The sequence below is a fragment of the Megascapheus bottae genome, chromosome 15 (assembly GCF_031878675.1).
Source record: "Megascapheus bottae isolate mThoBot1 chromosome 15, mThoBot2.hap1, whole genome shotgun sequence".
Classification (NCBI taxonomy): domain Eukaryota; kingdom Metazoa; phylum Chordata; class Mammalia; order Rodentia; family Geomyidae; genus Megascapheus; species Megascapheus bottae.
Genome location: NC_143523.1, coordinates 31,077,794 through 31,091,296, shown reverse-complemented (window position 1 = coordinate 31,091,296; position 13,503 = coordinate 31,077,794). Strand labels below are relative to the sequence as shown.

The 13,503-nt window shown below is 41.7% G+C and overlaps 1 protein-coding gene across 4 annotated transcripts in view; it reads right to left on the bottom strand.

Annotated features, from left to right (window-relative positions):
• Positions 1 to 13,298, bottom strand: part of Atad1 (ATPase family AAA domain containing 1) — a 34,639-nt gene extending 21,341 nt beyond the window's left edge. The window contains exons 1-2 of one of the 4 annotated variants that reach the window (XM_090346323.1): positions 13,157 to 13,298; positions 5,553 to 5,675 (exon numbers count right to left, since the gene is read on the bottom strand). The gene's annotated coding sequence lies outside the window, so the exon portion shown is untranslated. Of the gene's footprint in view, positions 1 to 1,549; positions 1,629 to 2,074; positions 2,097 to 5,552; positions 5,676 to 13,156 lie in introns of those variants that run through there. The other 3 variants (XM_090346321.1, XM_090346324.1, XM_090346322.1) reach the window with 3 other exon arrangements.
• Between the last annotated feature and the right edge of the window lie 205 nt (positions 13,299 to 13,503).

Genomic DNA, 13,503 nt, shown 5'->3' with positions numbered 1-13,503 from the left:
ATAATTACTCAAGGAAAATACTAGTCTGTTTTCTCATATAACAATCTAACACCAGCATTTATTTAAGAGAGACAGAGTGTGTGCAATTACACAACACTCCTAAGAAGTCAAACACTGGGTCCTTTTAGTTTTTACTCTGATAGTAAAGTTGAAAAGGTGGTTGAAATATGTAAGGTACTTTTCACAATTGAAAAGAATTATTCTAGGCAAGTTAAGGGCTTTTATTCATCTGTTTAAAGTGGTTACATTTCAATCAAATGTTCTTTCGTTTAAAGTTGAGTTGGTAGTGAAGAAACTGCCATCCACTGGATGTGCACTGAACTACAAGAACAAAGTAGAGCCATTATCAAAGCACACTTCAAAGTCAACAGAGTAACAATTTTTAGCCCTATCAACATGTGAAGACACAAAAGACTTCTTTAGTTTCTCATTCTGAAATCACTAACGAATACAGTACAGATTTAGGACTAACAAACGGCATCACGTCTCAAAAGGTCGCTATCTTTTCAAAAGCCATCAAAAATCCTGACATGACCCTGGAACTTCTGGCTTTGCAGACCGAGTCTACTTTCACACAGTACCTACAGATAAGACGTACACTCGTCTATCACTCACACAATGCTCACCTATCATTCATACAGTATTAAGGCTTCGGGTTAGGTTAGGCTGCGAGAATCGCGGTATCGTGACAGCTTAGCGGACAGTAAACGCCTCAGCTGCACACATCACAGAGGGAACATCAACACTTAGGTTCGGCAACACGAATACACAAAATATGGACCCATACTCAAAAGTGCTGATAAGAAAATTTGCAAGACACGGTGGTTCGGTTAATGTCGGGCAAACCTGATGATGCCACAGTTTCCATTTCAGAATGGAAAGCGAAATCAAGTCTTTTTATCACCGGGCAATTTCGTGAGCGGTTCAAGAGCCGAACATGGCGTTCATTCAGCAGTTGTTTCTCTACTGCTTCAATGCAGTGCTTTTTCCAAGGGAAAAACACACCCAGAGTCCCAAGCCCTGCAGGCGGCCTAGGACAAAGGAGGCCCGCCAACCTTCACAGAGAGGACAGGTTATTATTAACATCACCATCCTCCGGGGAAATCCTGCCCAGCCCTGACGACCCAGCTCTGCTTCTGCACCAAGTGGCTTAACGGCGCCGGCTCGGCCCTCAGACCCGACCCCGCGCCGGCCTCCTTCGCCTGCGCGCCCGGGTCCGGGGGTCACCGGGGAAGACCCCCGCCCTAGGCCGGGGAGGTCCACGGAGATGCCCCGGGGACGGCACAGGTGTTGGAGTGGGGGGGGGATGCGCTCAGCCAGCCCGGAGAGTCCGGGCTGGAGGCCAAGGCGAGGCCCGGGACGCCCTTGGAGGTTAATCCTCCGGTTCCCAGGGCTGCGGAGCGCTGGAGGGGGCGGCGCGGAGGTGCGAGGGCAGGAGGGCACGGTGACCTTCCGGGCTGCACTTCCCAGATCGGAGTCCGCTCCTAAAGGATCTCCCAGGGATCCTGCACGTGTCTAGCCCGGAGCCCCGAGGGAAGCCGCTACTCACCCCGAGGCACCACGAGCGACGCGACTGGGGACACACTCGCCCGGCCTTGCCCAGGAAGGAAATGTGGCCTGGGAGAAAACACTTCCGGCCGGAGCCGCGGCCCCGCCCCCCGGCACCGAGCATGCGCCGTCCGCCCGCCGCGGCAGCCCGGGAGCCGGTGCGTCTGCAGGCTTCGGAATGGCTGATTGGGTTGCTGCAGCGGGTACCTGGTGCCTGCACCGGGCTACTCCGCCTGCTACCCGCTGGGTTTGCATCTTTCCTTGACGGATTGTGGACGTGTCTGCAAGTAGTAGCATTCGTGCTGAATTGCTGGTTCTAGGAGACTGGAGAAATGCCTGGCTTTATGCAACCCTGACATTACAGGGAAACCTAGAGAGTGCAAAGACATTGACACCGCCCCCCGACACACACACACACATACACCCCGCACCAGCTGGATTCTGACTCTCCTCCTCCACCCCACGCACGCCCTCGTCCACCTCCTCCCGCTACTGCTGCAGCTCTGTCTGCATGGACACTGCTTACCCGTCTCCCTGGCGGTGTCAGGGATGAGATCATCCTCTCCTCCTCTCTGCACCCACAAACACCGGGGGGCGGAGCTTCCCTGTCCTTCAGGGAAGTGACTTTGTCGCCCACGCCCACAGGCTTGGCATTTGGAGCTTTTCCCAACTATTCCATGTAGGGCATCGAGTAACCAGGGTTCGTATTCTGGTGACTTCTCTTTTTCCTTTTAATCCTTCCTTTTCCCGGAATGAGGGATGTGACCCAAAAAGTCCCAGGGGAGCAAATCTGTAAAGCCAGTCCTGGCGTTCTGAACACAAGACTTCCAAGAGGTGAGATGGCGTGGGACACTGTCCTCAAATATAAGAAGAGTAACTTCTTCAGAGAGAAGCAGGGAGCCCGGAATAGACAGCTCCAGTGCCCTCCTCCAGCCCAAGAGGATGCAAGTGTGCGTTTCTCCGCTTTAGTGATCATTTCTGAGGACTAAAGAATTCTGCTGCCTGCTTGTTGAATAAGCAACTGCTACCATTGTTAGAAAGGAGCAAGGACAATACAATTTAGTGAGTATCTAGCAGGGCTCAGGCAATGTGCCACGTCCCTTAGGTGAAATCCTCTACAGCTGCCGCTGTTTTAACATTTTTAGTTTTATTAGATGAACGCATTTTAAAGCTTAAGCTTTAAACTTTCCTAATTTCAGGTACCAAAAATTCATTATAACTTGATTCAAACCCAGTGTTCAACATGTTCTCTTTGACACTATGTAAATAGCAGTTCAATTTTAAATTTTAGTTTAAAGAGATAAGATGATTTAAAAAAATAATAATAGGGGCCGGGAGTTTAGCCTAGTGGTAGAGTGCTTTGCCTATTATCATGCACAAATACCAGAGTTTGATTCCTCAGTACCACATATTCAGAAAAAGCCAGAAGTGGCGCTGTGGCTCAAGTGGTAGAGCTCTAGCCTTGAGAACCCAAGGACAGTGCTCAGAACCCAAGTTGGAGGCCCAGGACTGGCCAAAAAAATTGTGATTAAGTTCACCGACAAAAATGTTTAAAATGGTTCCTGTTTTACATCGTGCCCTTTTTTGGGGGGTGGGTTGTTTAAGGCTTCATATATGAAGTCCTGGGCCTCCAACTTGGGTTCTGAGCACTGTCTTTATATGACCTTAAAGGTGAATTAGACTGAGGTGTTTGAGATTTTTTTTGCAGAAAAATATCTGTAATCTTGGGCCGGGAGTTTGGCCTAGTGGTTAAAGTGCTTGCCTAGCATGCATGAAGACCCGGGTTTGATTCCTCAGTACCACATACATAGAAAAAAAACTGGAAGTGGTGCTGAGGCTCAAGTGGTAGAGCTCTAGCCTTGAGAAAACCCAAGGACAGTGCTCAGGCCCTGAGCTCAAGCCCAGGACTGGCAAAAAAAAAAATATCTGTAATCTTTACTCACTAGAGGTGAGTTTCCAAAAGTGTAGCCCAAAACTGTATCTGAATCATCTCTGATTTTTCTTTTTTTTTTTTGCCACTCCTGGGGCTTGAACTCAGGGTCTGAGTTCTTGACACTTTCTGCTCAAGGCTAGGGCTCTGACTTGAGCCACAGCACCACTTCCAGCTTTTTCTGTGTATGTGATATTGAGGAATCAAACCCAGGGCTTCAAGCATGCTGCAAGCACTCTACCACTAAGCCACACTCGCAGCCTGCCCAGCTCCCTCTTGTATTTTGTGTTGTCGGAGGTGATGTAAAACTATCCTGGAGTGAAAAGCATGTGTTCATTCTGTGGTATTCTGGAACACCCTAGTTAATTATTGGAGACCCAATGGAGGGTCTTCGATGACTGAAGGACCCTGAATTTGTGTGTGTGTGGTCATTTTCCTGGTCTCATAATTGTTCTGTACTGCATTTAGTCTTGGTCTCTCCCAGTATTCTCATGGCTTCTTGTACAATTTCATATTCTTGCTTTACTTTGCTTTCTCCACCCTCTATTTAATTTATCTTGTCAAAATAATAATTAAGAGTATTCATTTCTGATGAAACATTTTTACACCAACCAAGGTTACCAAGTAACTATTACACTGGTATTGTTACTGCTATATAATTTTATCTGTGCAGAAGTTCTCTCTCTAAATCACTGTCAAATGAATTATTTCCAACGAGCAATGAATATAGTCAGGCTTATTGTTTATACTTATCCAAAATTTTCATAATTTTTTTCTAAAGGAATTTTTTATTCTAAACCTCATCATAAGGGCCCCTTTCCTTTTTTTTTTTTGCCGGTCCTGGGACTTGAACTCAAGGTTTGGATGCTGTCCCTGAGCCTCTTTGTGCTCAAGACTAACACTCTATCACTTGAGCCACAGCACTACTTTCAGCTTTTTCAGCTTTTTCAAAAAAATGTGGTACTGAGGAATAGAACCCATGGCTTCATGCATGCTAGGCAAGCACTCCACCATTGAGCCACATTCTCAGCCCTTGATCAGACTTCTTAATGTATTCAAGCTGACTTATTGGTTTATATGACCTTAAAGTTAATAAAAATTAAAAATTGAAGCCATGTTTGGGAGTTCTTAGTGGCTATTCAGAGAAGAAGATAGACCTTCAAGAAGTACAGATGGGACTGGGAATGTGGTTCAATGGTAAGCATGCATGAAGCCCTGGGTTCAATTCCTCAGTACCGCATAGACAGCAAGATCCAGAAGTAGTACTGTGGCTCAAGTGGTAAAGTACAAGCCTTGAGTAAAAGAAATTCAGGGGCAGTGCCCAGGCCCTAAGTTCAAGCCCCAAGTCATTCTAGCTATAAAGGCAAGTCCAAACTGGGTAGATCAAGGTCAGGCTTGTGTCTGGCCAGGAAGCAAGTTTGTGAAAACCCACCAAAAACAGCACATAAAAGGGCTAGAGGTGTGTGGCTCAATGGTAGAATATGTCCTAGCAAGTTTGAGACTAAATTCAAGTAAGAAAAAAAAAAGCTAGAAAAAGAAGGGTGGGGGAGAGAAAGAGGAGGAGAGGGAGAGGGAGAGAGAGAAGCAGGGGGAGGGAGATAAGAGAGTGAGAGGGGGAGGGAAGGGGAGGGAAAAGGAGGGAAAAAATTAATAGATTGGAAGAAATGAAAAGATGGTAACCTCTTTCTATGAAAAGCTCAGAAAGCTAGACAACAAAGAATATGTTGTAAATTTGTTTTCCTTTATTTTTTTTTCTTTTGATTTCTGATCCTGGGGCTTGAACTCAGGGCCTGCGCAATGTCCCTGAGCTTTTTTCACTCAAGTCTAGCACTTGACCACTTCTAGCATTTTGGTGGTTAATTGGACTTTACCTCTCAGGTTGGCATTGACCTGTGATCTTTAGATCTTAGTGTCCTGAGTAGCTAGGATTATGGAAATGAACCTCTGACACCCCACTGTTTTCTATTTCTTTTTAACTTTATAACCTGATTTTTCTCAGGTTATCAGGATAGCACTAATTCCCAAATCATCTTACAGTTTCTATATGGTCCTTTTAAACAGTTTTGCCACTTACACATATTTTTCTAGCTTCTGCTGCTAAAAACCATTTTCCAGGATTTTAGGTACTCATTTAATGTGTATGATATTTTGTTGTTCATCTTTCATGTAATACTCAAAATAACTGTTCAGATGGTATCTGTGGGTAAAGTCAGAAATGATAAGAATCAAGGAATTTGAGATGATGTTTAATATTTCTATTATCTAATTAGCAAAAGTTTTAAGACACAGAAATGAATTCTCAAGGACGTAATTGAGACCTTTATAAATGTCACTCGATTTGGTTTATTAAATGGAGAAGGAGTTTGAAAGGACTGGATAACAATAACAAAGATAGGAATTCTTCTGCCAAAACATGAGTAACAATCATTGAAATGTGAGCTCTCAATTCCTATAACAACAGATTGATAGATAAGGCATAAAACCAGACCAGATGCTGTGGTTTCCAGGATGCACTTGACTTCCCATCCTCTATAACCTGAAGCAGTTTTTGCTGCAAGTAGGTCACTTGCTTGCTCTAATTTTTACCTGATTCTAGGAAAATGCCCTTGCAAGTATTTGGAAAATTGTATGTGCTGGTTACTTAACATTAAAAAAATAAAAATTGCATGAACAGGCCTCACCAACTTCTCTTGGCTTTATTAGCTAGAATAACTATATCCTTGAAGCATATGTGAAACTTAAATGGATAAGAATTTGAGCTCTTTGATTTTGCTAAGCACAGGTTCACATAAGTCTCTGTCCATTCTGTTAGAGCCTGTAATTTGGTGTTTAGCATTGGCAAGCATTGGCTTGCAAAATTATATTCAAAGCCTGCATTCTTTTGTTAGCTGTGAATTCCACAACAAAAGAGGAGATATCAGGCTAGACGCATGGCTCATAATAGTAAAGCCCCTTCCATGTGAATGTGAGGACTTGAGTTCAAATCCTAGTACTGCCAAAAAAAGGAAAAAAGAACAGGAATATCTAAGATACAGAAGGGGTTTAACAAATGTTTTACTTAGGGCTGGGAGTTTGGCCTAGTGGTTAAAGTGCTTGCCTAGCATGCATGAAGACCCGGGTTCGATTCCTCGGTACCACATAGGTAGAAAAAAGCCGGAAGTGGTGCTGAGGCTCAAGTGGTAGAGCTCTAGCCTTGAGAAAAGTCCAAGGACAGTGCTCAAGCCCTGAGCTTAAGCCCAGGACTGGCAAAAAAAAAAAATAATAATGTTTTACTTAATTTTCTTTTCAAATCTGACTTATAATAGGGCTTTTCAAGCAGTATTTTTTTATTTCAAATTTCACCTGATGAAGGGGAAAAAAGAGAAAGACAAATGGCCCAAAAATAGGATACCTGAGGCAAACCATTTTACCGTATTAGTACCATTTGTAACATTATTTGTTCACCATAGATTTATTAGAAACTAGTCCAGCCAAGGAAACCACTCCAAATGTACAGGTTTTAAGAACATGAACTTAACAGTCCTGAATTTCAAAATCCAGATTTGGAATTTACAAAATTTGGAAATTACAAAATCAGATTGGAATTTACAGCAGTGTGACTTTGGATAAGTTACTTATGCGCTAGCTGTCTGTATGTAAGAAAGAGAGAGAAAGAGAGAGAGAGAGAGAAAGAGAGAGAGAGAGAGAGAGAGAGAGAGAGAGGGGGGGGGAGGGGGGGGGGAGTTGGTCCTGGGGCTTGGATTCAGAGCCTGGACGCTGTCCCTGAGCTAGCCCTCTATCTACCATTTGAGCTACTTCTCTACTTCTAGCTTTTTGGTGGTTAATTAGCGATGAGCCTCAGGGACTTTCCTGCCTGGGCTGGCTTTGAATCATGATCCTCAGACTGAGTAGCTAGGATTATAGTGGTGAGCCAGTTTCCACATATTTAACATAATATAATAATAGTATACACAGTATACTACACAGTAGACATTTGCATTGAGAATCAAGTGAGATACTGAATATTAACTGCTGGGTTAAGGCCTGGGAGCATGGCCTGGTGGCAGAGGGTTTGCCTCAAATGCACAAAGCCCTGGGTTTGATTCCTCTGTACCACACACACAGAAAAAGCCGGGAAGTGGTGCTCTAGCCTTCAGAAAGTCCAAGGACAGTACTTAGGCCCTGAGCTCAAACCCAGGTCTGGCAAAAAAAAAAAAAAAAAAAATGCTGGGTTAACTTCCTGAGTCTTACCAAGTGAGCAATAAATATGCTAGAATAATATTTGAGATGCTATAGTCACTATGCTATGAAGTGATATTCTATCATTCCCATATCTGTAAGGGCAATAATTCTTTCACATCCTTTTTGTTTGAGGATCTGGTTACATTTTCGCACATGCCATCTGAAATGCCGATCTTCTGACTCACAAACAGGTCATGCCTTTCTGTCCCTTTCACCTCTTAGTTCTCTCATTGCCCATTTTTCTACACCCTCTGGCTGAGTCTTAATGATCAGTAGGCTATATACCATTTACGATGTTATGTAAAATCAGTGAGATTCTATTCTATGACCCTAAGATAATTAAATATAAAATATTAATCAATCCATGCAAATAAACTATGTGGATATTTCTCAGTTCCCTGAAGATTATCATTAATGCTAGCTATTATTTCCATCTGTCTAATAAGAGCCATTTGTTAAACTTACAGCCCTTGCTCTCATGGAATTCTGAAGACTAAAAATACCTTACAAAATGATGCTAAAAAATAAAGAACTATTCATTTTTTAAGCTATATTTGATCTTCATTCCTTTGCTTAGGGGAAAAAGACCATAGGTTGCTTGGGTGGATTTTGAATGAAAAAATGAAATTAGTTTAGTAGATAAAAGTGAGATACTGAGTCAGATGAGAGATGTCAATACCAGGGCTGGGAGTTTGGCCTAGTGTTAAGAGTGCTTGACCAGCATGCATGCAGACCAGGGTTCGATTCCTTGGTACCACATAGCTAGAAAAGAAAGCTGGAAATGGTGCTATGGCTCTAGTGGAACAGCGCTAGCCTTGAGAAAGCCAAAGGACAGTGCTCAGGCCTCAAAAGTTCATCACCCAGGATTGGCAAAAAAAAAAAAAAAAAGTCAATTCCTAGCATGTTATCTTTTCAAATTGTTTATTTCTGTAAATGGTAGTCTTCATTTTTACCCCCCATCAGGACTATAATAACTTCAGGGCTATTACTTCTATGTAACTGAATTCATTTGAGCAGCACATTTACTAAAATATTTTTAATAGCCTATGTACAATACTCCTAATATCTAAGGAGTTTTCCTGAGTGAGAGAAATGATATATCCTGTCCAGAAACTGAATGTACTTCTTTCAAAGGAAAAAATAAAGCAAAGTAGGCAGATTTGGGGTTGTTTAAAAGTTAACTATTTGCTTTGCCTTCTTTCCTCTCCATAGGACCAGCTATACTGCAATGGCAAGCCAAAATCTTTTCTGCCCCACATCCTTTGTTGTTGTTTCTAGAAGAAGGAAAACAAGACAAAGAGGTAAGGAGAAAGAGGGAAGTCCTATACCTTGAGTTACAGAACTACAGGAAACAAATTAAGTATACTAAATTGATCAGGCTCAAAGTCCCATTCAACTTCAAAATAGTATGTACTATAGAGTTTCACCAATCTTCCTATAAATCCTAGCTTGCTATTTATTCTGTTTAAATACCAAGCACTATTCTGAGAGCTTTGAATGCACAAGTAAGGACCGGAGCCACACATGCCCACAGCCATTTCTTCATGTCTCCTGAGTTCTCAGGCTAATGAGATTAAGGAGGATGGATGGTGAAGGGAAGGAGACAAAAAGGCCTTACTCCTCAATAGTGTTGACTTCCCCTATGGCATTTTTTTTTAAAAAGAAGTTGAAAATATTAGTATTTGTTGCCTAAAAAGCTTTATATCTCTTCCTATTCTTGTACCTGTGTCCCACTTTTCATACTCCATCTACCATTTAATCCAGTGTATTCTGAATAGACTGGCTTTCCATAGCCGATTATGCTGTCCTATCAAGCCAGAACTCAAGATCCTCCCTCTCCCCACTTCCTAGAAACTCTTGGAAATAAACATATCATTCTGTTTCATTGAATGTTTTGTAAAAGCCATGAAAAGCTTTGGTAAGGGTTAGAGTGAAATATTTTTAAAAGGATGTATGACTATGGTAAATATAAAACAAACTTCATCTCTCACAGACCATGGCTTTTTAGAATGAGTTTGTAAGGACTGAGAAAGAAGAGGGTGTTTTTCTTTTTTTGTACTTTCTTATTTCTTAAACCATTTATTACCTCATAAATCTTTTCTTTGGCTTGCCAATGAAGGGTGTTTTGTTTTGTTGTTGTTGTTTTGCCAGTCCTGGGGCTTGAACTCAGGGCCTGGGTAGTGTCCTTGGGCAGTTTTTGCTCAAGGCTAGTGCTCTGCCATAATGCCACTTCAGCTTTTTCTGTGCATGTGATACGGAGGAATCCAACCCAGGGCTTTGTGCTAAGCAAGCACTTTACCACTAGGCTATACTCCCAGCCCCCGATGAAGGTTTTATTTCATGTGGCACTCTTCAGGAATGAAATTCTCCCAAACTTCAGGTGATTAGAGATTAGTCATATAGATTCTCATGAACCATGTTTTAATGGTTGGCTTAGGACTGGTAATGTGGCTTAGTGGTAGAGTGCTCGACTAGCACAAAGCACTGAGTTCGATTCCTCAGTACCACATAAAGAGAAAAAGGCAGAAGTAGCACTGTAGCTCAAGTGTTAACTTGAGCAAAAGAAGTTCAGGGAGGGCCTGGAGTTTGGCCTAGTGGTTAAAGTGCTTGCCTAACATGCACGAAGACCCAGGTTCGATTCCACGGTACCACATACATAGAAAAAAGCTGGAAGTGGTGCTGAGGCTCAAGTGGTAGAGCTCTAGCCTTGAGAAAGTCCAAGGACAGTGCTTAAGCCCTGAGCTCAAGCCCAGGACTGGCAAAAAAAAAAAAAAAAAAAAAAAAGAAGTTTAGGGATAGTGCCCAGGCCCTGAGTTCAAGCCCCAGGACTGGCAACAAACAACACACACCCTCATACAACTAGCATAATCAGAATCTAAGAAGTGAAAACCATTACTGGAAGAAACTTCCTCACATGTGTAATCACTCTCCTCTACCCCCTGGTCTGTTTCCTGGACTCTTCCTGTTGTGCTCTGCTACCAGTTTAGGATTCTGAGTTTCACTCTTTTTTTTTTTTTTTTTGGTGGGACTTGAACTCTAGGCCTGGACCTAGTCCCTGAGCTCTTCAACTCAAGACTACCACCCTACCTCTTGAGCCATAGTGCCACTTCTGGTTTTCTGGTGGTTAACTGGAGATTGGTTAATTGGAGTCCCACAGACTTTAGTGCCCAAGCTGGCTTTGAAACACGATCCTCAGCCTTCTGAGTAACTAGGAATACAGGCATGAGCCATCATGCCTAGTTTGAACAGATTATTTTTATTTTAATTTCCAGAACAAAAATACCTAGTTCTTCCAAACTAGACTGGTAACTTTAGAGATCAAAATTAATTTTAACATGTCAAATATACATTTTGGTGTCTATTTTGAGTTAATTTACTACTTGAATGTTTAGCCATCAGTCCCATTGATTAATTTCTTAACATTTCATTGTAAAAACGGCTAAGTGACCTAGGTCATGTTGGGACCAATTATTTATTTATTTTCTTATGTCTTTGCGGAGCTTATGCCAAAGAGAACAGGTGATCAGAAAGCTCATCATCTATTCCTTTCACATATAGCCTCTTAATATACAAGAAATGAGGGAAGAAAGGAAAGAAGGAAGGAAGGAAGAAAGGAAGGAAGGAAGGAAGGAAGGAAGGAAGGAAGGAAGGAAGGAAGGAAGGAAGGAAAGGAAGGAAGGGGTGTTAAATGTAATTGAGTAGAAGGAATATAAAGGAGTCTACTTATCCTCCCTAGATAATAGCTTTAACCAAGTTAATATCTGATAAACAAAATACAAATGATTTTTGACAATATAAAGGAAAGACAAGCATATGCGTGAGTGGTAGAACACTTGTTTAGCATATAAGAGGGCCTATATTCAAAATGGAGGCTCTGGCTTCAACTACCAGCCTTACCACCACCACCACCACCACCACCATCAGTAACACCATCAGTAACACTGACAAGAAAAAATGAACCTTCATAAATGGTGTGGAACCAGACTGGAACTAAGCTATTGTCTTAAATGGGTGAAGACTCTGGAATAGAACTGCAAGTTTTGGTACCTAAGGTAATTGCATGGAATGTTCTACCACTCTCCACTAGATGGACTCCCACCCCAGTAATCTTTTCCATTTCATCTGCTTCCTTTCCCTCCCTGTCTCCCTTGGTTTTTATATCTTTGAGCTTGAGTTGATCAGAAGAGGATTTAAAGAACTGCTCCATGTGGATAGTGCTGGAGATTTTTTTCTCTCTTCTTTCTTTCCTTCCATCCTTCCTTCCTTCATGTCTGCCTGCCTGCTTTTCTGTCGTTCTGCCTTCTTGGTGGCTTAAACTGTGGACATGAGTGCTGTCCCTGAGATTTGTTTTTTGCACTTTATCACTTGAGTCACTGGATTTGGGGTGGTTAATTTGACTTTCATACCCTGGCTGGCTTAAAACCACAATCCTCAGATCTCAGCCTCCTGAGAAGCTAGAATTACAGGCTTGAGCCACCAGCACTGTGCAGAGCAGTGCCTTTTATTTGTTCAACATTGCATATGGTGTTGCTGTTTCTCTTCTGTCTCTTCACATTGTCCTCAACATTCTATTCTAGTCTGCCATTACTGGTTAGAAGACATGAATTCACTCTATTTGACTCACTTTGGAATAGAAAAGATTATTACTGATAACAGTTCTAGAACAAGAACACCGAGTTTATTTTTCCTCTCCCACTGTAGGCTTTTTTTTTTTTTAAGGTTTACATTGTTCCAGAACTAATCAGGATAATCTGTGAAATTAAACTTTAATTATGATTTGGCCATTTCCATCTTAGAGAAAAATCAAAAGAGAAATAAAAGAAAATAACTTCATTAGAACTTATTTGAAAGAGAAAAGTTAGCTTATTGAATAAAATTAGTTGTTCACCTTCTTGGGGAAATTTTGATTATTTTTGTATGCTGCAACTGATGAAAAGAACTACAATAGTAAATTTGGTCTATAATTAGAAAGCACTCATAGCTTATTCCCTTCTCTCCCCTCAGGGCAGAGAATATTAACTACGCTTGACACTTCCTCTGTTGATGCTCCCTTTAGGGAACAAAAAGATGGAAATAATGATTAGGATCTTTCCAGAGAACATCTGCACTAAGGGTAGAAAGAAAAGGTTATATAAGATGACATGATAATATAAACTAACATATGGGTAACATTATTTCAAGACTATATTATTTCCAGCTGCTAAATTGTACTTGTTTAAATTTGTGTTTGAAAAAGTCTGTAGTCTATTATTCACTGAGTTATACATATTTAACATCATTTATCTGGAATGTAAAAAGCTACTAGGCATTGCCAGAAGTAACAGAGTACAAATTTTAGACAACTTTGTTTTTTAACCTCCAAGAAACTTCTGTAAGAAAAGGGAGCAGCATCATGGAAATAAAAAACTAAGATGTAGTTATCAGGGCCTACGGTCTAGGTTTTCAATGTCACTATACCTTCTGAGTGAAGCCAGGCCTGGGGAAGCCCACGTTGGTTCGCTTTCTGCACAGTTCAGCTAGCATCCTTCTAATTTGTAGAAAACATTTGCTAGAAATGATGAAGCCTGTAGGTGGGGTGATACTGAAGCTAGCCCCTACAGATGACTGAAAAGAGATTGTGTGCATTCTTACCCATGTCATAATGCTGGACACTGTTGTGACATAGGAGAGGCATGTACCAGGTAGAAATGCTTAGGCCGTACTTATCAAACCTGGTCTCTCAGACGACACAGAGAAAAACAAAAGGTATTTAAACTCTGTGTGAAAAATTGGCAAGATGTAAGGTTCTATTAATAAAAAGTATA